Source organism: Muscardinus avellanarius, assembly GCF_963383645.1.
Source record: "Muscardinus avellanarius genome assembly, chromosome: 15".
Taxonomy (NCBI): Eukaryota; Metazoa; Chordata; class Mammalia; order Rodentia; family Gliridae; genus Muscardinus; species Muscardinus avellanarius.
The window spans coordinates 69,400,873-69,420,216 of NC_137801.1; positions in this window are offsets into that span (position 1 = coordinate 69,400,873).

Genomic DNA, 19,344 nt, shown 5'->3' on the forward strand with positions numbered 1-19,344 from the left:
TATTCTTTTCCATGTAATTATTATTTTTCAACAATATTTAGTTAAAAGATTATTATTTCTTCCACCAAATGTTCGTGGAAACCTTGTCAAAAATAACTTGACAATATATGGAAGAATTTAGCTCTAGGCTTTTATTTAACTCCAATGGTTTATATATCTGCGTTTAGAACAGTACTACACTGTTTCAATTATTGTAGCTTTATATGGTTTGAAATCAGAAAATATATATCTTCTAGCTTTGTTCTTTTTCAAGATCGTTTTGGGTATCTACAGTCCATATTCCATATTAGGATAGATTTTTTTTCTGAAAAATAAATATATAAATATATGATAGTTTCACCTAAAAAAGTAGAAAAAAATATTCTCTGGTAAGAAAGAAAGCAAAAGGAAATATTTAAATGTTATCTTTAAGTTATCAAAAGCATGGTATCAGACAAATGAAACTGTTATGTGAAATTATCATTTTTAATTTTTGATAAATTGCTATAATACTAGATGTCAACCACTAAGCCAAGCATGGGAAGGTGGGATGGGGAGAGAATGGGGTGGGGATCGGGTGGGGTCTGACTGGGCGATGTGTGCATGTATGTCTACAAAAGTTTGTATCCCACTATGATGTATGAATACAGTGCACCAATAAAAAAAAAAAGAATAAAGTTTCCTGGCATGTGTGTGTGTGTGTGTGTGTGTGTGTGTGTGTGTGTGTGTGTGTGTGTTTTACAGGGGATTAAGCCCAGAGGCATTCCACCACTAACCTATACCCTCGACCATTTTTTCTTTCTTCTTTTTTTTTTTTTTTGCTGTGACTCCATTTTTTTTTTTTTTTTTTTTTTTTTTTGTTGAAACCGGTTCTGGCTAAGTTGCTGAGGCTGTCCTTGAACTTGTGATCCACTTGCCTTGACCTCCCAAGTACTGGGATTACAGGTGTGAACTACTGTGCCTGGATTGATCCTTTTTTTTTTTTTTTTTTTTTTTTTTGCGGTACTGGGGATTGAACTCAGGGGCATTCTACCTCCGAGCTTCACCACCGGCCCTATTTTTTTATTTTGAAAGAAGGTCTCACTAAGATGCAGAAGGTCTCACTAAGTAGCTGAGACTTGCCAGGAACCCACGATCCTTCTGTCTCAGCCTCCCAAGTCCTGGGATTACAAGCGTTTGCCACCATGCCCCCTTATGTATTTTGGTTTTAAGAGTCCAGGTCTTGCAATGTTGCCCAGGCTGATCCTGAACTCCTGGGCTCACATGATCCTCCTGCCTCGACTCCCCAAGTAGCTAGACTACAGGAGTATGGGTGCACACCATTGCTTCCTGCAGTTCTATTCTTCACAGTCCAATTCTGCCAAACCCAGGCCAGGCACTTGGTTGTCTTTGGTTTTATCAGAGAATGGTGGCTTGAGGTATTGCCATCGGGCTTCCCCAGGGCAGTTTCTACCTTTTGGAGATTAAGCTACCTAGAAGAGGGTTCCTCTCTGAGGAGAGAGATGAGCCCACCATGCACAGTCCAGACCAAATATTTATTTTCTGCTCTCCAAATACTTATTTATTTATTTATTTATTTATTTATTTACTTTTTTGTGGTACTGGGGATGGAATCCAGGGGCATTCTATCTCCAAGATACAACCCCAGTCCTATTTTTATTTTATTTATCTATTTTATTTAATTTATTTATCTATTTTATTTATTAAGTGCATTCACTTGGTTGGGTTCTGGCTAAGTTGCTGAGGCTGTCCTTGAACTTGTGATCTACTCTGTGCCTATTAAATATTAATTCCCCACTACTGAATGGATCTGTGGGGTTTTTTTAGAAGTGTGTGTGTGTGTGTGTGTGTGTGTGTGTGTGTGTGTGTGTGTGGTACTGGGGATGGAACCCCAGTCCTATTTTTCATTCTTTATTTTGAAACAGGGTCTCACTGAGTTGCAAAGGGCTTCACTAAGTAGCTAAGGCTGTCCATGAACCACGATCCTCTGGTCTTAGCTTCCCGAATGCTGGGATTATAAGGGTGCACCACCACATCCGACCTCCAAATATTTAGCTATGATAATGGGTGACACCTAATTGTACACTCAACTTCCTGAAAGCATTTTGAACAAGCTTTCCTGTTATCCAGACTAGCTGTAGAGAAGGCAGAAAAAAAGATTGGTGTGATTAACCTGAAGTCAGACATTGCGGCCTCTGGGTACCTCTACGTCAACTGACAAGCTAAGGATTAATTGCCTGTGGGGAGGAGAAGGTGGCCCATGTGTGGGAGAGCCGAGGATGCTCCCTGGGGTCTGGTTTGATGAATGGAGAGACCATGAAGAAGATGAAGAATATAGGAAGAAGCAGGGTATGGTGGCCCATGCTGATAATCCCAATACTCTGGAGTATGAGACAGGAGGATCACAGGTTCAAGACTAGCCTTAACAATTTAGCGAGACTCTCAGCAACCTAGCAAGACCCTGATTCAAACAAAAAATTAGAAGGGCTGGGGTATAGCTCAGAGATAGAATGCTTCTGTGTTAAATTCCCAGTACTACTACTGCTGCTGCTGCTGCTGCTGCTGCTGCTGCTGCTGCTACTACTACTACTACTACTACTACTACTGCTGCTGCTATTACTATTGTGTTTGGGGAAGAAGATCATGACCTTAGTTCTGAGCCATTTTGTTTGATGGGTCTGGGAAACACCCAGGTGCTGTCCTGAAGAGTCACCCATGATGGTCTTTGAGCACTGTACCACTGAACGCTTATAGAGTTTCTCCAGTCTTTCCCCTGGACTGAAGAATGCTGCCCTAAACCACCCAGATGGAGAAGCATTTCAAGCAGAAATTTTAGAATTAAAAAGAGAAATTAAAAAAAAAAACACCACCACCAGAGAGTCGGGATACCTAGGTTCTAATCCCAGCGCCCTTTAAGCTATCGTGTGAGCTGAGGCAAATTTCTTTTTGTCTCCAGGACTTGATTTTCATATTTGTACCATGAAGGGTTTAACCCTTGTCTTCTACCTCTGCTGCAACCTGTCCTTCTGTATCCCTGTCTTGAAGTGGTCCTCCAAATGAGGGGCATTTGTTTTTCTGTTTTGTTTTTATGGTACTGAATACCATAAAAACAGGGGCATTCTATCTTTGAGCTATATCCACGGATATATATATATATATATATATATATATATATATATATATATATATTTTTTTTTTTTTTTTTTTTTTTTTGGGTGGTGCTGGGGTTCCTGGAAACCCTTCTACCTCCAGGCTACACTCCCAGACCTATTTTTATACTTTTTTATTTGGAAACAGGGTCTCTTAAGCCAGCGCACGCGGCTGGCTTTGAACCTGCACGATCCTCCTGTCTCCATCTCCCAAGCGCAGGGATTACAAGCGTGTGCCACCACGCCCGGCAACGGCCCTATTTTATATATTTATTTTTTATTTTGAAACAGGGTCTCACTAAGTTGCTGAGCCTAACTATGAACTTTCGATCCTCCTGTTCAGCCTCCCAAGTACTTATAGGCATTCACCACCATGCCTGGCTAAATAAAGGGGAGGGAGAGATTAGAAGAGAAGGGACCCTGACAAAATTCAGTCAGGCCATAGAGTTCTAGATAGAAACCTGCAGTGACATTCTTGAGGACCACACAAGGGAAGGCTACTTAAAAGAATAAAACAGTTTCCAGTCATTTCTCCTTAGTTGGTAGGGGATTGGTTTCAGAATCACCTATAGATACCAAAATCCACAAATGCTCAAGAATAAGATGCTACTTATATCCTCTCGTATGCTTTCTCATCTCTAGATTACTAATACCCGATACAAAGTAAAAATGTTATGCAAAGACCTTTTATGCTATATTACTTAGGGAAAGATGACAAGTAGAAGTCTGTATGTGTTTAGGACAGACACAACCATCACAAGCTGAAATATGTTATTTTGGAAGAGATACTGAGGATTGAACTAGGGGTGTTCGACCATTAAGCTACAAAATATTTTTTATTTTGAGACAGGGGCTCTCTAAGTTGGTGAGGCTGACCTTGAACTTGTGATCCTCCTGCCTCAGCCTCATGAGTTCCTGGGATTACAGGTGTGCACTACTGTGCTGGTGGTGCACTGAGGAAAACCGTTTCCATCATGTCTCTTGGTTCTCACAAGTTCTCTTTACAGTTTTCAGATGGCGAGCCGAGGATCTGAGACTTGAGATGCCTTCTTGAGCTTATTTGATTTAGAGAATAAAGGAGTTAGAATTCAAATCCAGGGCTCCTTAATTCTGTACCAGGGCTGGTAAACAGCAGCTTGATTGGATGGCAACGCTGAGGAGAAGTGGGAGTTAGAGGATAGTTCAGCAAAACCTCTTGCTTTTACTTTGATTCTGTAAATATTTTTGGGGGGACGTATTGTGCGGGTAACTGGTACTAACAGTAACAACATTATTGTTGTTGTTGCTGTTATTTTGTGGTACTAGGGATTGAACCCAGAGCATTACACATACACATCCCAAACCCTTTTTATTTTATTTTGAGGCAGAGTCTGGCTAAATTGCTCAGGCTGGCCTTGAACTTACAACCCTCCTATTTCAGCCTCCTGAGTGCCTGGGTATACAGGAGTGAGCCACCACACCCAGCAAGCGTTTGCATTTATAAGAGATTCTCGGTGAGATGCACGGGTTTAGCCCAAAGAATTATCAGTGACTGAATAGCCCATAGAATCAATCATCAGTGAATAAATTCCAAATATCGAAAAGGCAATGTCAACCCAAATCTCGGTCCCCAAAAAGAAGATTTAGGGAAATTGGAAGAGCAGGTTAGTTCTGAGTCCCAAACAGCAAAATTTCTAACTTCTGCAAGGAGAAGCTTAGGGCCTGACCACATCAATTGTCTTGAGCGAGGAAGTCGCTCAAGGTAACGATGGTTCTACCCACCTTCAATGCAGACTGTACCTTCCCGTTGGCCAGAGCCTTGAGAAATTTCCATAGCACTGACCCTTGCATAATTAGTTCCGCTGCCTCTGCAGGTTGAGATCTAGAAATGAGGACAATTTTATTTATTTTGTTAGAAGATCAGCTATGGTTAACAACAAAAATGAAGAATTAGAATAGAAATGTGCTCTTCACCATGAATCTGTTCCATGACTCGTATCAGTCTGAGTTCAATGAGGGAAGTTGGTTCAATTATGAGTATTGTGGAATCAGGGCTTTACTAGAGGAATTAGACCTTACACAACTGTAGGAGAGCCCGGCAGAGCCCAGGTCTGAAAGGGGACGTGGAAGGGTGAGAGAGGACTCATTTACTGCTGGTGCTGGTGCTGGGAACTAAACTGAAATTCACAGGGAGATCTGGAGTCCAGGCGCATCCTGCAGCAGGAGCTACCCCAGGAAAGGGGCTGGTGTAGAAGTCTGTGGAATTGGGTGGACACAGAGTGGCCTCTGTGGACTTGAGGCAGAATGTCTACTGGTGGGATTTGGGTTCACTATTGGTCAGCAGAGCTGGCAATTGGGAAAAAGAGCCGGAAGGACAGCTAGTCATAAAGGGGAGAACCTTTTGCATCTCTAGCGGATAATGACCGCAGGAATCCGATGGCTGCTGCTTTTTCCCTATCTCACTCAGCTTTAACCCTGATGCCTAGGACCATACAGACAAGGGGATTTGTCAAAAACTTGATGGCAGAGCCAAATTGATGGCAGCACATAATTACAATGATATAATTGATGGGTACTTTGGTTTATTTACATATTTATTGTCTTTGCCTCATAGCCAAAAAAAAAAAAAAGAATTTCTGAAATGGCTTAGAGAAACATTTGCAATTGTAATTGCAAATGTAATTTCTGTTGCTATAACTGTTACCTGAGATAATTTATGAAGAGATGAGGTTTATGTTGAGTAGTTGGCCCTGTTGCGTTTGGGCTTGTGGTGAGGCAGCGCATTGTAGCAGGAATATATATTGAAATAAAATGACTCATGGTTAGAAATTGAGAGAGAGAAAGAGTAAGGGGCTAGAGTCCCACAATCCTCTTTCAAGGTATGTCTTCAGTGGCCTAAATACCTCCCACGAGGCCCTGCCTTTTAAATGGTCTGGTAACACCCAAATAACACCATACTGGGACTAAGCCTTTAATACCTGGGTTTTGTGGGACATATAAGATCCAAACTATAGCAGCAATTAAGTTGAATTTTATTTTTACTAATTTATTTATTCATATTTTGCAGTACTGGGGATAGAACCCAGGGACATTTCACTTCCGAGCCACACCCTCAGCCCTATTTTTTTATTCTTTATTTTGAAACAGGTCTAAGTTGCAGAAGGTCTTACTAAGTAGCTGAGGCTGTCTGTGAACCGTGATCCTCCTGTCTCAGCCTCCTAAGTACTAACAAGTGTGAGTAACCACGTCTGACTTATTTTGGTTTTTGAGATGGGAATCTCACTATATTTCTCAGGATGGTTTTGAACTTGCGAGTTTGAACAATCCTCTTCAGTTTCTCAAGTAACTGGGATTACAGGCGAATGCCACCATGCCCAACTTGAGTGGAATTTTTTTTTTTTTTTTTTTTGGTGGTACTGGGGATGAAACCCAGGGGCCTTCTACCTCCAGGCTACACTCCCAGACCTATTTTATATTTTATTTGGAAACAGGGTCTCTTAAACCAGCTGAGGCTGGCTTTGAACCTGTGTGATCCTCCTGTCTTAGCCTCCCAAGCTCGGGGATTACAAGCATACACCACCACGCCCGGCTTGAGTGAAATTTTAAAAAGAAGTGATAGAGGAAGAGAAAAACATGTAGGGCAAGAAGTGATTCAAAATGGACATTAATTAATTATTTAAATTAATTAATGTAAAAGGGATATTAATTTAATTAAGTTAAAGGGTCATTAATTAGTTAATTAATGTTCAAGAAATTAGTCTGGCTGGGCATGGTGGCACAGGCTTGTAATCTCGGTACTTGGCAGGTGGAGATAGGATGATCCTGGGTTTGAGAATAGACTCAGCAATTTAGCAAGACTCTCAGAAACCTAAAAGACCTTGTTTCAAAATAAAAATTAAAAAAGGTCTGGGGAGTAGCTTGGGTTTAATTTCCAGGAGTGATACAGAGAGAGAGAGGAGAGAGAGAGGAGAGAGAGAGAGAGAGGAAAGAGAGAGAGAGAGAGGAAAGAAAGAGAGAGAAGAGAGAGAGAGAGAGAAAGAGAGAGCGAGAGAGAGAGAGAGAGAGAGAGAGAGAGAGAGAGAGAGAGAGAGAGAGAGAATGAAAAAAACTCATCCAAGAGCCTTTCTGCTGCACCCGGGTATGGATGTGACTCGGAGCATCTTCAGCCAAAGCAAATATTTTGTGACAACGATTGTCACAAAAGGAGTGCCACAGATTTTCTTGGTCCTGAGAGCTAGGAAAAATATCTCTTAGGGGTTCTAAAAAAAACCCCTGCCCTTTGATAAAGTACCTTGGACGCATTCAATGTAACTCCTGCTCTGAGGGTTTAAAACAAAATAGACCTGGCATGCGTTCCAGACTTTCTTGGCCTGAGGGCAGGAGAAAAATTCCAAACATTATCTCCATAGGAATGAATGGTCTGCAAATCCTCCAAGCTAGAGATTGGCAAACCTTTTCTGTAAAGGGCAAGATTCAAAAGTGTTTAGGCTTCGCTCAGGCCGTTCAGTCCCTTATAACGACCCAACACTGTCCTTGTAGCATAAAGTAACCGTAGAGAATCTATAAACCAATGAACATGGCTGGGTTCCAATAAAACTTTATTGAGGGACACTAAAACTGGAACATCATATAATGCCCACATATCACAAAATAAGAATTCTTCTTTGGGTTTTGAAAAAAAACATGAAAACCATTGCTAGCTGTGGACTGTAGCTATACAAAGGCAGGCAGTAGGCTGGATTTGGCCCATGTATTGTAGTTTGCTGACCCTTCCTTTAGGTGATAATCTTCCATAAAGAGCAACTTTTATCATTGATTAAGAAAGCAGGAGGGGAGGGTATCTTAGTCCCTTTGGGTTACTTGAACCAAATACCACCATCTGGGTACCTCCTGAAGAGGAATGCATTGCTTCTTGTTCTGCAATCTAGAAAGTCCACAATCAAGGCACAGTTAGGGTTTAGGGAGGGCTCGCTCTCTGGTCATGTGCGGTGCCACCCTGCTGCACCCTGAATGGAGGAAGGGAAAAACAAGCTAGCTCCTTCTGGTCTTTCTTTCTTTCTTTCTTTCTTTCTTTCTTTCTTTCTTTCTTTCTTTCTCTTTCTTTCTTTCTGCAGTACTGGGGATGAAACCCAGGGGCATTCTACCTCTTAGCTACAAGCTACACCCCCAGCCCTATTTTTTATTCTTTCTTTCTTTCTTTCTTTCTTTCTTTCTTTCTTTCTTTCTTTCTTTTATTTTTGGTGGTACTGGGGTTCCTGGAAGCCCTTCTACCTCCGGGCTACACTCCTAGACCTATGTTTACATTTTTATTTGGAAACAGGGTCTCCTAAGCCAGCGCCCGCGGCTGGCTTCGAACCTGCGCGATCCTCCTGTTTCTGCCTTCCAAGCGCGGGGATTACAAGCGTGCCGCCACCACGCCCGGCTTTATTCTTTATTTTGAAACAGAGTCTCACTGAGTTGCAAAGGGCCTCACTAAGTAGCTGAGGCTGTCCAGTCTCAGTCTCCGGAATGCTTGGGATCCTCCAGTCTCAGCCTCCCGAATGTAATGGGATTACAGGCATGGGCCACCACACTCGACTCCTTGGGTCTCTTTTTTATGGTCACTAATCTCACCTAAAATATCTTCTGATATTGTCAAATGCCCTTTGAAGAACAAAATTGCCCCAAGGTGAGAATTACTAACCCGTCTGACCTAATCACCCTGGAAGGACCCACTTGCTAACCTTCATCACCATGGGGGTAAGATGTCACTGGGTGAATTTGGAGGCGAGGGGGGACAGGAACATTCAGACTGTAGCAGAGTTGTGAGGTTTGAGGAACACTAGCCACCGAAATGGACAACACGCAGAATTTCTGTAACTTACCATCCGTGTATTTCTGTGTATGTAAAGAGTCCCAATGGCTATTCTTTTTTAGGGGGAGGGCAGTACTGGACATTGAACCTAGAGGTGCTCTACCACTAAGCTACATCCCCAGCCCTTTAAAAAAAAAAGTGTGGTTTTAGCTGGGCGTGGTGGCACATGCTTGTAATCCCCGCGCTTGGGAGGCTGAGACAGGAGGATCACACAGGTTCGAAGCCAGCCTCAGCTACTTAGTGAGGCTCTCAGCAACTTAGTGAGACCCTGTTTTCAAATAAAATACAAAATAGGTCTGGGAGTGTAGCCCGGAGGTAGAAAGCCTCTGGGTTCCACCTCCAGTAACACCAAAAAAAGAAAAAAAATAAAATAAAAAATGAACAATAAAAAAATAAAAAATAAAAAAGTGTGGTGTTTGTTTGTTTTTGAAACAGGGTCTCATTAAGTTGCCCGGGCTGGCCTTGAACTTGCTATTTCTCCTGCCTCAGCCTTCCAAGGGGCTGAGATTACAGGCCTGTACCACCACATGGAGCAAAATGGGTATGCTTGAGGGTAGATGGCTGTCCTCTGAGGGATGACGTGAGCTGTATCCATTTTGTGACTCCGTACCTCATCAGCAGATGGGGAAGACAAGGTAATGGTGGGCCTGCTTCTCCACAGCATCAGCCCAGAAGCAATATGCACACACAACAAGGCCATCATGTTTAGGCACAGAGGGGCAGGTGGGGGCATGCTGAGAAAGGCATCACTTGGCTGGTCAGTCATTTTCTGGTACTGATGCTTCTCTGTGGAAGGGAGCTTGTTATTGTTTGGGTCTGAAACAATCCACCAAAGCTCCCATGCAGGCCTGGTCCCCATGCAGCAGTGTCCTGGGGTGGGGGTGGGGAGTTGGGTAGGTGATTGGCTCATGAACACTCTGGCCTCATGAATGGATTGGTCCATTTGCAAATCCATAATTTAATGGGCTGTTGTGAGATGGTGGAAACTCTAATTGGGACCTAGCTGGAAGAAGCAGATCATTGCGGGAGTGGAGGGAGAGAGGGTTGCCTTTGAAGGGTATATTTTGTCCCTTTCCCCTTTCTTTCTCTCTCTCATTCTGTTTCCCCGCTTGTCCCCTCTCCAAATCTGCTTTCCAGATGCTCTGATGGGAGCAACTTTCCCTCACCCTGCACTTTCACGATGCTGAACTGCCTCAGCCTAGGCCCCAAAGCCACCGTGGATTGAAATCTCTGGAACCCTGAACCAAAACAAATCTTTCTCCTTCAGGTTGATTTTCTTGGGTATTTTGTCACAGTGATCAGAAGCCAACTAAACACAGAGCTCGAATCTGTGTTGGAATGCTAGCTGCCCCCGCCATGGTGGTTTTCTCTAAAAAGAACTTGAGTGTAGATAATGAACGATATTGATTAAGGGGGGTTCTGTAAACTAAGTTGAGTGGAGAAAGGATTTCTATGAAAATTAAAGCTACCAACCAAGCCACATACTTGAGATACATGGAAGAACAACATTTCCCTCTGGAGACTACTCTTGAATGTGCCCTGATTGGTACAATCTCCAACATGAGGTGGTAGAAGCTTCGACATTCTTCATTCAAAAGCAACACTATAGCCGGGCGTGGTGGCGCACGCTTGTAATCCCCGCCCTTGGGAGGCGGAGACAGGAAGATCACGCAGCCACGCTGGCCTAGGAGACCCTGTTTCCAAATAAAATATAAAATAGATCTGGGAGTGTAGCTCGGAGGTAGAAGGCCCCTGGGTTCCATCCCCAGTACCACCCCCCGCCCCCCCAAAAAAACCAAAGCAGCACTATAATGTATTTTATCGGGAAAAGCTTCAGAGTTGTCACCAGTTGCCCAACATGGCTATAAATAATTGTTGACAAAGGGAACTTAATAATATTAAAAAATGTTGAACTTTCCAAAATATAGTCATCTTGAAGTGTATTCCCAGGTAACTCAGAGATTCTTAACCTTGGCATCACTCACAGTGTAGGCTGTACGGTGGAGGGAGGGCTGTCCTGTACACTAGAAGGACTCGCTTTGCTGGCCCTAGCATCCGGATGTCAGTAGCATCATCATCTGCCCCCTGATTTGACAACCAGCTGTGTCTTTAGATGTTGCCAGAGATGTCTCTAAAATTATCCCAGGTTGAGAACTACTGAATAACTGAAATGATTAGAAGCTATTGAGTGCAATTGTTGAATGAACAAAGTGTTGAGCCAACTAAATATTGCAGGACCGAAGCCTTTTATAAACAATGGTATTTTTAGCCATCTTTTCTGACAATTGAAAATTGAGCTGATCTTTTAAGAACCTTTCCTGGTATAAGGTGTGAACACTTGTTGAGCGGCAGCAAAGTCAAAGATGGCTGCCCTTAGCAGCTTCCTTTCAATTCTCAGTGCAGGAGGGCATTCATCTATGCACCTGCAAGTTGTTCCAAGTCAATCCATTTAATTAATTAATTAATTTGTTTGTTTATTTATTTAGTGTTAGAGGTTGAATCCAGAAGCATTACCCCAGCCCTATTTTATTTTTATTTTTATATTATTATTATTATTATTACTATTATTATTATTACTATTGGTAGTACTGGGGTTCCTGGAAGCCCTTCTACTTCCGGGCTACACTCCCAGACCCATTTTTGTATTTTTATTTGGAAACAGGGTCTCTTAAACCAGCGCGGCTGACTTCGAACCTGCGTGATCCTCCTGCCTCCGCCTCCCAAGCACAAGGATTACAAGTGTGCGCCACCACGCCCGGCTTTATTTTTTATTTTGAAACAGGGTCTATGTTGCTGATTGGCTTGCTAAATTGCAGAGGCTGGCCTTGAACTTGGAATTCTCCCGTCTCGGCCTCCCAAATACTAGAATTATAGGTGTGTAACCACCATGCCTGGTTCAAGTCAATCAATTTAAAAATAAATAAAACAAAGGGTGTCAGATTGGGGCTAAAATATGCTATAATTGACTCATTTGAAACTATTCTTCAATCGCTCAGATTGTTTCTACAAACCTGCACCTTGGAGGGAGCTCTAAGTTGCAGGTTCAGAATAGATAGATATTGTTCAGAGCCCTTGACCATCACTGTTAACTAGTTTTATACTCAAAGGACAAGATGTGATTGATAAAAACGGAAAAGCAGATCAATTCCTGAGTGCTTGCTCCACACTGAGAAGGAGCACGCACATAGCCTTGCAGCTGAAACCAAATGAGAAATAAATGGTAGCATATTAGGGTTCTCAAGACAGACAGAACCAATGGGATAGGTAGATAGATAAGAGGGGATTTATGAGGGGAACTGGCACATGTGACTATGTAGGTTAAGAAGTCCCAGGATCGTCCCCCTGCAAGGTGGAGAGCCGGGGGAGCTGGGCGCAGGCCCAGTCCAAGTGTGAAGGCCTCAGAGTGGGGGAAGCTGAGAGTGTGATTCTCAGTCTGAGCTGAGAGTCTGAGAACATCAAGGGAGGTTGTGGGGGTGTTGCTGATGCAAGTCCCGGAGTTTAAAAGCCAGAAAGCCTGAGGTTATGATGTCGAGGGACAGGAGCCAGAGGGTGTCTCAGCTCCAGAAAAGCGAGTGCGAGCAGATTTAGCCTTCCTTTGTGTTCCATCCTGGCCTTCAGTGGATTGGGATGGTGCCTGCTGTACTGGGCAAGGATGGGTCCTTCTCATTCAATTCACTAGATCAAAGACCAGTGTCTTCTGTAAACACTCTCATAGACAGACCCAGAAATGATGTCTTACCAGCCAGCTACCAAGGTATCCCTAAATCCAGTCAAGTTGGCACCAAAAGTGAACCATCACTGTTACCTTTTCTGTTTTTCTTGCCATTGCTATTGTTATGGGGAACAGCAGGGTGGTTTTGACTAAAGTTATGCCAGTTGGTAACAAGGATATTTCCAGGCTTCATGGTTACTAAAGAAGAAATCAGAGCAAAATATAATTTAGAACCTTTAATATGACCTTTATGACCTTTAAGACCCTGCCTGGTCCAGCCCCTCCCTACATCTAACCTTGTCTGCTTTACTCTTCCTCTCCTGGCTCATCAAACTCCACCCCCTTGCCTTTTTATTCGTGTGTTTGTGTGTGGAGGGAGGTCTGGGGATTGAACCCAGAGCCTTGTGCATGCTAAGTAAGCATTCTACCACTGGGCTACACCTCCAGCCCCCATGCATATTTTACTATAAGAACAAAATAAAAAGGCATATTTTATATTTTTACACCCCCCAAATAGAGAGAGAGAGAGAGAGAGAGAGAGAGAGAGAGAGAGAGAGAAGATAGACTAGAAGATTTGACAAAAGATGACTTTATATCTTTATATGTGGATGTGGGACATTTAAAAACATCCTCTTCTGGTTCTCTAAAAGGAGGCTGGGTGGAGAATTCCAAAGAGTTTTTACTTGTCTGCAGGATTTATTCTATTCTGGCTTTTTTTTTCCTTCTGAGTGTTTTATTATGGAAATCTAAAACATATTTAAATAGTGACAAGAATCAACATTGAATGGCCTTTGAATCCAGGACCCAGCTTCAACAACATCCGCCTTTGCTGCTCATGTTTATCTATCCCTCCAACTTTCTTTTTTTTTTTTTTTTTTGTTGTTGTTGTTTAATCCTCAGTCTATCCAGGGCATGTCGAAGAACTTGAGCAGGTGGCCAGGAAAGGGCTGGGTAAAATCAATTCTACAGGGAGACAGGAGAGAAAAAAAAAAAGACGTGAGCTGGGCCAGACTGAAGGCAGGCAGTCCCTGGGCGGTGGGGTTTAGGACCCGGCCATCTAGTTCAGGTCCAGACACCTTCTACTTAAAGTGTGGTTTGGGGATTTGCAGCATCCACATCACCTGGGAGGCTCCAGGCCTCTAGCTACAGGGTCCCCTGGACCTGATGGGCTTCCATAATTCTCTAGCATCTTCCATCCTCCAGTGATCTGCTCTGGAATATTTTATTTTGATCATTTCCCAGAGGGGAGGGGAGGGGGCCGTGGCTGGTTCCAGGGCACCTGGGTGACCAGGAGAGTGGCTTGGAAGTGAGGATTTCGAGCTCCCTGGTTTCTGCACTGGGGGAATTTGGCAGAGGACAGTGAGGATAGGACAGGGTCAATACTTCTCTACAAGAGGAAAATCTGCTAGCAGTGGGAGGTACGATTGTTACTGTCAGGAAACTACCTCAGGAAGCCTGGACTCCACTGTGGTCCCAAGCTATGAGTCCTTGGTAGGAGCCCTCACCGTGTGGGAAGAGTGCTGCCAGGAGCCAGAAGACCTGAGTTTAGGCCCAGTTTCAGGTTATTAGACCTTGAGCAACGCCTTGACCTCAGCAAACACTACAGATAAGACAGAGAATGCAAGCGCTTTTTTTTTTCTTTTCTTTTCTTTTGGTACTGGGGATGGAACCCAGGGACATTCTACCTCTGAACCACACCCCTTGCCCTATTTTTTTTTTTTTTTTTATTTTGAAACAGGGTCTCACTGAGTTGCAAAGGGCCTCATTAAGGAGCTGAGGCTGTCTTAGAACCGGGATTCTCCTGTCTAAGCCTCCCGAATGCTGGGATTACAAGCGTGCGCCACCACGCCCCAGCTATTTTACAAAAGTGTTTTGAAGAGTGCTACACTTTGGTAGGAGGGCAATCCCTGGAACAGTAAGAGGACATTTTGTACCAGTGTTCCTGAGGCCTTGGGGCCTGTGCTCCCGCACTGAAGCATTTAAGAAAGTCACTCGGGAGCTGTATCTGCAAGCTTTGCTCCACCGTGACCGGCTGGCAACTTATCAGGAGCTTCACTCAGTACTTTCTTACCAGGCACACTCAGAGATCACTGGTAGAGTTAGAGCTGAACCTTATTTTATTTTTATATGGTTCTGTATTTTATTTGTATTCTTGATTTGCAGTGCTGGGGGTGAAACCCAAGGCCTCATGCATGCTCGACAAGCACCGACCACTGAGCTGAATTTCTAGCTGTAGCCCTGAATTTCCCTTCCTTCCTTCCTCCTCCCCTTCTTTCCCTCCCCCCCCCCCTTTCCATGCTAGGGCATTCAACCTTCAAACTACACCATACCCCCAGCCCTACTTTTTTTTTTTAAACAGGGTCTCCCTAAGTTGCTGAGAGCCTTGCTAAATTGCTGAGGCTGGCTTTGAACCTGTGATCCTCCTGTCTCAGCTTCCCAAGTACTGGGCTTACAGGTGTGCACCTCCATGCCTGACTGGCAGCTCTACTAGCATTTTTAAAAAACAAAGCTTTGGAAATTCACCACAGTGGGAAGTGCCGGCAACCACCAGAGATCCGGTGTGGCTGGAAGGTGGGGTGCATGACGAAGTTGTGGGAGATGAGGCAAGAGTTTGGTGATAACCATGAAAAATATGGTATTTGGGAGCTGGGTGGGGTGGCGCACGCTTGTAACCCCAGCATTCGGTAGGATCAGGGTTCGCAGACAGCCTCAGCTACTTAGGGAGGCCCTTCACAACTCACTGAGACCCTGTTTCAAAAATAAAATGACTAAAACATAGGGCTGGGGGTGTAGCTCAGAGGTACAATGCCCCTGGGTTCCATCCCCAATACCAAAAAACAAAAAAATAAAAAAAAGTATTTGGGGACTTTCTTTCCTCTTTCTTTCTTTCTTTCTTTCTTTTCTGTCTTTTTGTCTTTCTTGTACTGGGGATAGACTCCAGGGGCATTCTACCTCCAAGCTACATCCCCAGCCCTATTTTATTATTTTATTCTGAAACAGAGTCTCAATAAGTTGTGGAGGGCCTCACTTAGTTGCTGGGAACCTGCAATCCTCCTGTGTAGGCCTCCCATGTACTGGGAAGTTCTTTATTCAAAGCCCCCTTAAAGCCACTCTGCTCCCCACTTAAAGCAGACTCTTGGAAGTGTGCTATCCAAGCCAGTAGCTTTGGCTTCCCTGGGAACCGGCTGGGAATGCAAACTCTCAGTCCTGCTCCAGACCATTTGCATCCTGACTAGGATAGGGCCCAGCTCTGTGTTTTAATAAGCCCAGCCGGTGATTCTGCTGCACATTGAAGTCTGAAAACCACTAGTTTAAAGTATACCCAAGCCGGGCGTGGTGGCGCACGCTTGAAATCCCAGTACTCAGGAGGCTGAGACAGGAGGATTGCAGGTTCAAGGCCAGCCTTAGCTACTTAGTGAGACCCTGTTACAAAATAAAGAATAAAAAAATAGGGCAGAGCCGGGCATGGTGGCGCACGCTTATAATCCCCGCGCTTGGGAGGCTGAGACAAGAGGATCGCGCGTGTCCGAAGCCAGCCTCAGCTACTTAGTGAGGCTTTCAGTAACTTAGTGAGGCCCTGTTTCCAAATAAAATATAAAATAGGTCTGGGAATATAGCCCGGAGGTAGAAAGCCTCTGGGTTCCACCCCCAGTACCACCCAAAAAAAAAAAAAAAATAGGGCAGGGGGTGTAGCTTGGAGGTAGAATGTCCCTGAGTTTAATTCCCAACATCACACACTATATATACATATTACATATTATAACATATAAATAAATTAATATGTAATAACATATATACATTTTATATAAAATAATATATAACATATTTATATAAAATAAAATAAAATGAAGTATTACCAAGTTGGGACAATGTCTCTTACCCCAGTGAACTAGCAAAAAGCCAGCCATCTAGAGTGTCTACGCCCCTGCCCGCTTGTATGGGGTCCCCGGGTTGGTTCTGCATGTCCTAGAGACGCCCTTTCCTCAAGACAATGACAGTCAGGTGAGGACTTGCCTTGGCAAGGGGAATTATTTACAGGCAAAGCAGCGCAGGGAGGGGCAGGCTTCATCGCACGTGCTCAGATCCAGCTACTCCTCTCTGGGTGAACAAGACCTGGAAAGAATCCAGAAGAGGTTCTCAGAAGGCACCGGCTCATCCAGGGCTCGGCGTCACACTGTCTTCTCCGCTGTTTCTCTCTGCAGCCTTTCCTGCTTGTTCCCACTGTTCAAGGATGGAGCCCCCACCCTGCCATCTGCAAAGAGCAACGATGCCTCGAGTGTGCGAGTGGCTGTGAACCAGGCCGACGCCACCCCCTTTGACCTTCACATCGCTCACCTGGGCGCCCTCACGGCTTCCCCTGAGCTTTCTCGGCTCCCAGACTCTACCTGGAATTGCAACCAGTCCTGTTCCTCTTGTTTTCCTTACAGATTCTGATTCAGCTACTCGGGAGGCTGAGGCAGGAGGATCACAAGTTCGAGGTCGGCTTCAGCAACTTAGTGAGACCCTGCCTCAAAATAAAAATAAATAAATAAATAAATAAATAACAAGGGGTGCTATATAGCTCAATGGTAGAGGTTCCATCTTTGGTGCCAACATAAAATTAGGTACTTAGCATATATTGAAGAGCCAAATAAGCCTGGCGTGGTGGGCACGCTTGTAATCCCAGCATTTGTTGAGACAAGAGGATTGCACAGGTTTGAAGCCAGCCTCAGCTACTTAGTGAGGTCCTTTGCAACTCAGTGAGATCCTGTTTCAAAATAAAGAATAAAAAATGTGGCTGGGTGTCACTTGGAGGTACAGTGCCCCTTGGTTCCATCCCCAGTACCCCCCCAAAAAAGAGCCAAACAAATGATAGTTACCATTATTATTATTATTATTATTATTATTATTACTATTGTTAATTATAACTGGGGATGGAACCCAGGGGCATTCGACCTCTGAGCTACACCCCATGCCCTATTTTTTATTCTTTATTTTGAAACAGGGTCTCACTAAGTTACAGAGGTCCTCACTAAATAGCTGAGGCTGTCTGCGAAACGCAATCCTCCTGTCCCAGCCTCCTGAATGCCGGGATCACAAGTGTGCGCCACCACGCTTGGCTGATAGTTACTATTATTATTGCTACAATTTTGTATTAAACAGGGGGAGAAGAGAGGAAATGCATCCTAAGGAGGGGGGATATCAAGTCTGGCTTATCTTGTAGGGCCCAGTGCGAAGTGATAATGTGCGTTCTGGCTGGAGGTGGTGGAGACCTGGGAACTCAATCTCCTTTCCCGCAGGTCTATTTCCCCAATGCACGCCTGACAAGAGATCGCAACCTCCATGTGGGAACGTGCTGGGAACCTGGAGTGGGTGAGCATTCCCCCCCCCCCAAGTCACTTGCCAAACGTGCCATCACCCGGACACCTGCAGCCCGGGCAGGCGTGGCTGCCACCTTGTCCCGGAGGGAGCATGCCTGACTCTGGTGCTCCCAACTTATGCACGCAGGCACTGGTCAGTGGGGGAAAGGCTCACTTGTCACCCAGGCAGAGGGTGGCAAGGGGGATCTGGAGTTTCTGTTTCTGGAAGCAGGTGGCCAAGAACTTATTTGAGGGAGGTGAGGAGAGAGGCAGGACCCCAGATGAGCTGCCCGGCCATGTCACCTTGCCTTTCAGTGACACCATGGCCGTGTGACGACCACGGGGCCTCACTCAGAGGGCCTTATGCTTGATTTACTGCTGAGCCAGGCATGATGGCACATGCCTGTAAGCCCAGTACTTGGGAGGCTGAGACAGGAGGATTGTAGGTTGGAGGCTAGTGTCGGCAATTTAGCAAGACCCTGTTTCAAAATAAAATAGGGCTGGGGGTCTAGCTCAGAGGTTGATCACCCCTGGGTTCAATCCTTAGCACCAAAAATAAATAAATAATAATTTAAAAATAGGTCTCGGGGTGGGTGTAACTCAAAGGCAGAACATTCCGGGCTCAATCCCCAGTACTGTGGTAATAAGAATCATAACACACTGCTGTTGCCATCTTGCAACTTTTGTGTGTGTGTGTGTGTGTGTGGTACTAGGGGTGGAACCCAGGACTTTTCTACTTCCGGGCTATACTCCCAGACCTATTTTATACTTTATTTGGAGACAGGGTCTCACTAAGTTGCTGAGAGCCTCACTAAGTAGCTGAGGCTGGCTTCGAACCTGTGCGATCCTCCTGTCTCAGCCTCCCAAGCACAGGGATTGCAAGCGTGCGCCACCACACCCGGCTCATCTTGCAATTCTTAATAATTGAGACTTTGAACTTGGGTATACTTAGTGAAGTCCAGTGGGATAATGGATCACATGCATGAACAGAGGGGAAATAAGCAGCCAGTGGCATTTCTGATGCCCGCGAGCCCCGAATCCAGCCGACTCTCGATGTACGAGGGTTCCGTGAGCAAAAGCGCATTTCACCCAGTGCAGGGTAGGCATGGTTTGTCTATCACTGAAGAAGTGGGGACTTTGACGGGACCCTGGGCCACCTTCCATTGAGGAAGGCTGCACTTGATTAATGAGGGCCCACATCCGAATATGTGTAAAATTATGAATATGGCGTGGTTACCCGGGACAATCATTGGTGGGAGGGGGGAAGAGAAAACAGGGGCGGGGGGGGGAAGGGCATCAAGTATAGTTCAAATTTATGTTCAATAAAAAATT